We start from the raw sequence: 8,659 nt of genomic DNA on the forward strand, positions 1-8,659 counted from the left end.
TGGCCGCAAGGAGAGATCGTCGCCGAAAAAAAATCAAATAACAGTGACTACCAGATTTTTTGTAGCTTGGTCGCGCCGTTGCATGCACTATAAGCACTAACGACGTCGACAATGCATTTGTTTTTGACGCAACGTCGCTGGCATTATAGTGCAGCCTTACATATAAACCAACTGTTTGAATGATATTAGATTAAAAGGCCTCTCAAAATATAAAAAGAAAATCATGAATGAAAAAAATAACATAAAATACAATTTGTACATATATTTTATGTACAGGCATGTAATTTTGCATATTTACACTCTTTCTATATTTTTACAGAATATTGGATTTTTCAACATGGTTAAAAAAAAACCAGAGACCCCTTGTATTTTTTTTTGTCCTATCTTCACAAAAATTTGAGCCATGAAAGGTCTGTCGCAGTAGATGATGACATTAAGAATTATTTGCTAATCTAAAAAATATATATTTTGGAATGGGGCGTGATGACTTCAACAAGTACATACTTACAAAATGGTGTTTAGTGAAGAAGATAAGCACGTTATAAAGTGCTTGAGACAGCGCAAAGAATGATGGCGCAAAACGCTTCCATAAAATATTTCCTGATAACGGATGGTCGCTAGGAGGACCGAAAAAACGGATAAGTATAACAACGTATCGTTCAGCAGTGGGAACAGCTGGATCAACGCATTATCGATAATCCAATCAGACAGTGGCGTTCTTGTCCTTGGACGTTTCAGCAGGCGGACACTTTTAACACACACTTTGACTCATACTTTGAACTCAAATGTTATAGTAATCTTAGTGTTTCAGATAAGATTACAATAGTTTAACACATTTACGAGCTACGAAGGAAAAACTCTATTTCTCGTTTAATGAACATGAACCTACCGCAGTGTATCTGGTACTTGTTGATATATTACCGTGACATCAATTTAGTTAACATCATTGATTGTCTACATTGTGCTTCTTATATAGTGTTAATACACATAACAGACCTACAATTGTGCACATTTTCACGGGGGAGTGAGCGAGAAATGTATACGTTTACTGGCCAATTATTAAAGAAGTTGACCGCACTGATCGTCATATATTTTGCATTATATTTTCTTACTTCTTTTCACTGGGAGGTCTATTATTTCCCTTTCCAGAGTTGTTTTATTGTTTTCAGTCTGATGCTTTGCTCAGGGGTTATAAGCGTTTGAAATATCACGTGTCTGGAGATTAAAATGGAGTTCTACCCAGATCTCATTGGAGTGTAAAGGTTACCATGGTGAACTAAATGCTAAAGATGAAGAAAATCATGTTTAGAAAAAAAATGTAAGGAGCAGGACATGCTCAGTAGAGAATTTACTAACATTATATGAGTTAAAAACATGTAGGCTTCTGGGGGGGGGGGGAGCAGGTTGCTGCTTTAATGTTTGTAGCAATTGAACTTTCTGCATTGAGCTCATCGAGTTCTACAGTATTTATCAAAGTTTCCCATCTACATAAGGCTGCGTCATAGATGGACCAGCCGTGCTGAGGCGTGCGGACGCTCCGCGCTGAGCCCCTGCATCCTCAATGAGGATGCCTTGAGAGGGGGCTCACGCGAGCGTCCGCAGGCGTGCTGAAGAGTTGGAGGTTTCAGCCGAGCGCCAAGCTGTTTTTCAGCGCGCTGTCGGCTGAAACCTCCAATCACAGCACAGCAGCGTCAACGTCACTGCCCCGCCTCCAACCACCTCCCCCCGGCTCCCCCCGCGCACGCTGGCTCGCTGCAAGTCCGTGCAATCGCGCTGACTGAAGCAGGCGAGCCTCAGCGTTAGCGCGCCTCCGCTCTCCCCACACCTCTATTGCCCGGGCCTTATGGAGCAAATAGCATCAAATAAGCGAATCAATGTGATATTTTCCCTTTGACAAATCTTATGCAGTTTATCTGGGACAATGTTTGTGTTGTAAATAAATATAGCCAGTGCTGATTTAAAAAAATGAATATTCTTTTAAAGGAGTAATCCATGCAATATCCTACATGTTTTTTTTTATTTTTTTTTTTTTTTTTTAAATAAATCAGTTTCGTTGTATTTTTAATTAATGTTATTATACTGATCATCCTTTGATTTCTACAGCAGGCTTTAGCCCACCTCCCCAGGAGTGCAAGGTCTTTGCACATCTATTTTGTTTGTGATCATTTGTTGCCAATATTCCCGGCAGTTTGAACTGCAAACTGTAACAATAGATAATGGTATTTTAGCACTATAAGAATACATTGTAGCTGCTGAATTACATTGACAGAAGGATTGATTGAAACTGAAAGGCAGCCATTATGTGAACCCATGGAAGCAGGATCTTTGCAGATCGATCACTGGATAAAGAATCGATTAGTAACTTAGGTAAATAGTTTTCAATAAAGGTAATCAAAGGCTGCATATTTTAAAACAAAAAAAGTTTTTTGTTTTTTTTGATTGCGCATGGATTGCCTTTTTAACTTAGCTCTTTTTCATCGTCTCACCCACATTACGATTTATTCTTTGGGCATTCACAGAAAACAGAACTACCTAACAGCAAAAAGAACCTCGGTACTATTGAATCAACACCGGAATATTGGTTCAGTCTGCTGTGCTGACAAAGGATGACTCAGCTTTTTCCAGTTGCTAAAAAAAAAAAAATATCCTTGAAACCGTTGTGTAATTTTTCATTATTTCAACATAATGCAGAACATTGTTAGCATATGGTATTTAAAATGAAAAAGGGTTAATTATTTTCAAGCAGTAAATAAGTATTTTCAGTCACTGTATCCTTTGCAGTAAGATTTCTCTGGAGGAGCTGGGCAAACCTTTTCACTGCATGAGTGCTATTTGCTGATACAAAAATATATTTCCTATTTACTATGTATTTTAAAAAAAATGCTAAATGGGTTACTAAATTGGCACACGCTACAGTGGCATAGAACAGGGGAGCGCAAACTTTTGCAGCTGTGCCCCCCTGCTTTCTCCTCCGCTGGTGCTCGCGCCCCCTCCCTTACCTTGATGCGGCGTCAAATGAAGCTGCGGGGTCATGTGACGTCACGTGACCTGCAGCGTCATTTGATGCGCGTGATGTCACATGACTCCGCGGCGTCATTTGACACTGCGTTGCCATGGACATGAGTGACCCCGGCAGAGTCAAGGTAAGTAATAGCATTGCAGAGGCCTCACGCGATCCCCTGGCATTTAATTTTAATGCCTCGGGGAAGTACGCAGGGCCCCCTGCAACGGCCTGTGCCCCCCCAGAAAAATCTCCTGCACCCCCACTTTACGCACCGCTGGTACAGCAGAGTGGTATTTGAAGGAACGGGACAGAAAAGTGCAATTGGTCCTTGGGTGATATTGAACAAAGCATACAAGGTTGTTCTTTGTGTACTTAAACATTACTATAAACAGTGCTACTATGAAGATAAGCAATCAGTTACAAGAGCTTGCTGTGTCTAAAGCAGAGATGGCCAACTCAGTCTTAAGGGCCACCAACAGGTCAGGTTTTAAGGATATCCATGCTCCAGCACAGGTAGCTCAATCAGTGGCTCAGTCTTTGACTGCACCCACTGTGCTGAAGCAGGGATATCCTTAAAACGTGACCCTTGAGGACTGGAGTTGGCCACTCTTGATCTAGAGCTTCTACATAATACATTAGTTTATCTAATTTAGGGTCATACAGGGCTATGACACATAAGTTACGAATGTGTTGCTGTTGGCCCATGTGGAGAAGGGAATAAACATAACAACAGTGGTTTTAAGCCTGCCTTCACTGTGGTTCTGTGGGAGGTTCCCAGGGTTTTCCCAGAGACAAAATTGCTATTGGCAGATATTTCATTCTTCAACACAAAATAAAATATATTTGCCACATTTGATAATTTAATAATTCAGTGGCATTTCAATGACAGAATGCATACTAACAAATCTCTATAATATACAAAGTTGTGAGATTATTTAAAACATAAATAGGCAGCAATAATATTGTGTAGATTAGAATAAGTGTTCCGCAATATTACAATTAATTATCAGAGTTTCACGAAGAAATAATAATTTTTTTAAAGAGCTCCATATTTCTTTAAAGGTTATTAGCAATTTAATTAAATCCCCATTGCCACATAGACAGAGGCACAAGAGCATTGCTATCACGCACAATAATATTCTGCATTTTATGTTTATGAACAAAGTACACAAGACCCTGTGCCTTTTTTGTTGTTGTTAGTATTAATGTTCTTCATCACTGAAGGATTAACAGGCATTGCAAGACATTAGAATGGACACAGGAGGGAGTGTGGCTGATATCACAAGACTTTTAGGGAGGAGTCGCATTCTTCCCTTGTGTTATGATGAAACAGTAGAATGTGGTGCTCAGATAGTCCAATATGGTTTATATAACAGATATAGAGATAAATGTCCAGATACTCATGCGACGTCCTGTATTTGTAAATACTGAAATGGGTATGCACCTAGCGGTGTCCAAGGTGACTACCGCAGTTGATGGTGCACATTTATGACCCAGATAGTAAAGTATAAATGGAAATGTCCGGCATAGACAGGGTACATAATAGGGCGATGTGGCCCATTACCTGTATACCTTGAAGGGACGTCCATTGTATCCACGACGTGCATCCACGGTGAGAAATCCACAGTCATGCTGGTTTGCTCATGTGTGCTCATTTGCATGTCATTTCCCAGAATCCCTTGCTGCAGTGGAAGTGCTGCGTGCTGGGTGATAATGGTGAAAGACAGGGTTGCAGACCTGTCTAAGACATGCAAATGAATATACAGTAATATTTCCATTTGCTATATGCTTTGCTGTGGAGGGTTTTTGTCACTTTTTTTTACCCACCATAACCTTAATTGTGTGATTATATATATATATATATATATATATATATATATATATATATATATATATATATATATATATATATATAAACTATATAATATGTTATATATTATTTATTATGTTATTGTATATATATATATATATATATATATATATATAAATACAGTATATACACTATATAATTTGTGTGTGCTGCATATCTTATTGCCTGTGTAAAATATTTGGTGTATTTTAGTGTTAAAAATGCCTTCAGGAACGGAACCTTTCATTTAAACAGTGTTCCTATGGGAAAACGTGTTTCGCTTTACAACGTTTCGCTATCCAACGCCATTATGAGTAACGCATTGTGTCGGATAACCGAGAACTGCATGTAGTCAATAACATGGGATGCATGACGTATGCGGTGCCTAACGGGTTAACATTTTGTGTGAGCTACAGTGCTGTTAAAACTGGTTAAAAGCCAGTAGTGCTCTTATAAAATCATATATATATATATATAGCACTTTAGATTTTTTTTTACTTGATTATATTAGAGCACTTCTGGATACATACATACATACATACATTTATTTTATTTTTTTTTGTAGCCCGGGCGGTGAAAAAAAGTGATCCACCTCTGAATCCGTGCTCATGGTCCAGTGAGACCAGGTGCTCAAAACTTGTGACTAAGTCCGCTCCGGAGAGTAGGCCAGTCCATGCCATAGACAGTCCTCTCCAGCCGAAGCCTTGGAGTCCTGCTGTTACATCGACGTCGTCATCCGGGGATTCCGACGTCCTTCCTGTTCCCTCCTAGTGCAGCTGGCGCCGCAGGAGGGTCCAAGTCTTTAGGGTGTTCGGCTGACGCCTACTAACCCACCGCAATCTTCCCCCGAAGGGATGGCGACTACTAGCCAGCACTCAGTCTTTGCTCTCCGGAGAGAGGGGTGACGATAACCCAACACGAAACCAAAACAAAATCCATGGTGCGAGGTGCTCCAGTGCTCTGTGTGATGCAGTGCAGGAGGTGCTCAGACATACAAACACAAAAAGGTGTGTACATACATACATACATACATACATACATACATACATACATACATACATACAATTTAAGTTATGGTGGGTGAAAAGGTGACTAAAAACCCTCCACCGTATAGCATACAGCATATAAAAATATTACTTGTGAGCACATTCACATGTCTGAGACAGGTTTGCAACCCTGTTTTTTGCCATTATCACCCAGCATCCAGTGCTTCCACTGCAGCTAGGGATTCTGGGAAATTACATGCAAATGAGCACACAGTGCCACCTTTTGTCCGCAAGTCCACATTACATGGAAAACCCTTAAGCCAATGCATGCTGCTTTAAACACAGTTTTTAAACATAGCCTGGGATGAGATGCAAAGCCAATAGAACCACTCACAGACAGACTGTTTCAACCTTGCGTATCTAATCAGTGTGAGGTTGGTTGTACTGGCTTTGCCAATTGAGACATGAGTAAGTCTTCACCACACATTATTTAAGTTATGGTGGGTGAAAAGTGACTTAAAACCATTCACCGTATAGCATATAAAAATATTATTAACAATTGAATGAAAATTGTGACTGCGTCACAAGGTCATTCGCAGAAAGTACATTTGTGGTGCACACCACACTCATTTTGTTTCATTTTATGTGAATATATACAGTGGAAAAAAGTGAAGATTTTTTGAAAAATTAAATATACATAACGCCATGTAAACTCGGTACATAATGGTAACCCAAGATGTCTCCAATTCTTAAGCTAAGTATATCTTATACTATATTAGTGATGGATGTCCGGTGTCCCTAGCGGCAATCTCATTGGTCCCTTGGCCCGCCCGCCCCCGCACACCTCTCATTGGCCTCACACACTCACACCACTCCCTTGGCCCGCCCCCCCCACCTCTCATTGGCCTGAGGCGGAGTGACGGGCCAAAGGTCCAAAAAAAAAAAAAAAAACACACACACACACACACACCTCTCTCCCCGCTCCAAATCACCTCTCCCCCCTCCCCAGTGGCATCACCTCTCCCCCTCCCCGCTCCAAATCACCTCTCCCCCCTCCCCAAATCACCTCTCCCCCCTCCCCAGCGGCATCACCTCTCCCCCTCCCCAAATCATCTCTCCCCCATCCCCAGCGGCATCACCTCTCCCCCCTCACCGCTCCAAATCACCTCTCCCCCTCCCCGCTCCAAATCACCTCTCCCCGCTCCAAATCACCTCTCCCCGCTCCAAATCACCTCTCCCCGCTCCAAATCACCTCTCCCCGCTCCCCAGCGGCATCACCTCTTCCCCCTCCCCAGCGGCATCACCTCTTCCCCCTCCCCAGCGGCATCACCTCTTCCCCCTCCCCAGCGGCATCACCTCTCCCCCTCCCCAGCGGCATCACCTCTCCCCCTCCCCGCTCCAAATCACCTTTCCCCCTCCCCAGCGGCATCACCTCTCCCCCCTCACCGCTCCAAATCACCTCTCCCCGCTCCAAATCACCTCGCTTCCCGCAGCTGCCACGCGGCGCGTAAGATGGCGGACCCCCTTCCTCCCTCGCGGCGCCGAGTCAGACGGTGGCGGCGCCCGGAAGTACAGGTAGGTGTCGCTCCCCACCTCCGGCGCCAAACGGAACTGAGAAAGGGCGCATCAACTGAGGTGTGTGTGTGTGTGTGTGTGTGTGTGTGTGTGTGTGTGTGCGTGTGTGTGTGTGTCACTGTCCACTGCCCCCCCTCCTGTCCACTGCCCCCCCTCCTGTCCACTGCCCCCCCTCCTGTCCACTGCCCCCCCCCTCCTGTCCACTGCCCCCCCCCTCCTGTCCACTGCCCCCCCCTCCTGTCCACTGCCCCCCCCTCCTGTCCACTGCCCCCCCCTCCTGTCCACTGCCCCCCCCCCTCCTGTCCACTGCCCCCCCCCCTCCTGTCCACTGCCCCCCCCTCCTGTCCACTGCCCCCCCCTCCTGTCCACTGCCCCCCCCTCCTGTCCACTGCCCCCCCCCTCCTGTCCACTGCCCCCCCCCTCCTGTCCACTGCCCCCCCCCTCCTGTCCACTGCCCCCCCCCTCCTGTCCACTGCCCCCCCCCTCCTGTCCACTGCCCCCCCCCCTCCTGTCCACTGCCCCCCCCCTCCTGTCCACTGCCCCCCCCCTCCTGTCCACTGCCCCCCCCCTCCTGTCCACTGCCCCCCCCCCTCCTGTCCACTGCCCCCCCCCTCCTGTCCACTGCCCCCCCCCCTCCTGTCCACTGCCCCCGCCCTCCTGTCCACTGCCCCCCCCTCCTGTCCACTGCCCCCCCCTCCTGTCCACTGCCCCCCCCCCCTCCTGTCCACTGCCCCCCCCCTCCTGTCCACTGCCCCCCCCCCTCCTGTCCACTGCCCCCCCCCCTCCTGTCCACTGCCCCCCCTCCTGTCCACTGCCCCCTCCCTCCTGTCCACTGCCCCCCCCCCCTCCTGTCCACTGCCCCCTCCTGTCCACTGCCCCCCCTCCTGTCCACTGCCCCCCCCCTCCTGTCCCACTGCCCCCCCCCTCCTGTCCACTGCCCCCCCCCCTCCTGTCCACTGCCCCCCCCTCCTGTCCACTGCCCCCCCCCCCTCCTGTCCACTGCCCCCCCCCTCCTGTCCACTGCAGGAAATGCAGGGGGAGGAATCCATGCCTTTGAGGCGCCCCCCCCCTCCCTTTGACGCCCCCCCCCCCTCCCTTTGACGCCCCCCCCCTCCCTTTGACGCCCCCCCCCTCCCTTTGACGCCCCCCCCCTCCCTTTGACGCCCCCCCCCTCCCTTTGACGCCCCCCCCCCCTCCCTTTGACGCCCCCCCCTGCCTTTGACGCCCCCCCCTGCCTTTGACGCC

This window comes from Ascaphus truei, chromosome 3 (assembly GCF_040206685.1).
Source record: "Ascaphus truei isolate aAscTru1 chromosome 3, aAscTru1.hap1, whole genome shotgun sequence".
Lineage (NCBI taxonomy): Eukaryota > Metazoa > Chordata > Amphibia > Anura > Ascaphidae > Ascaphus > Ascaphus truei.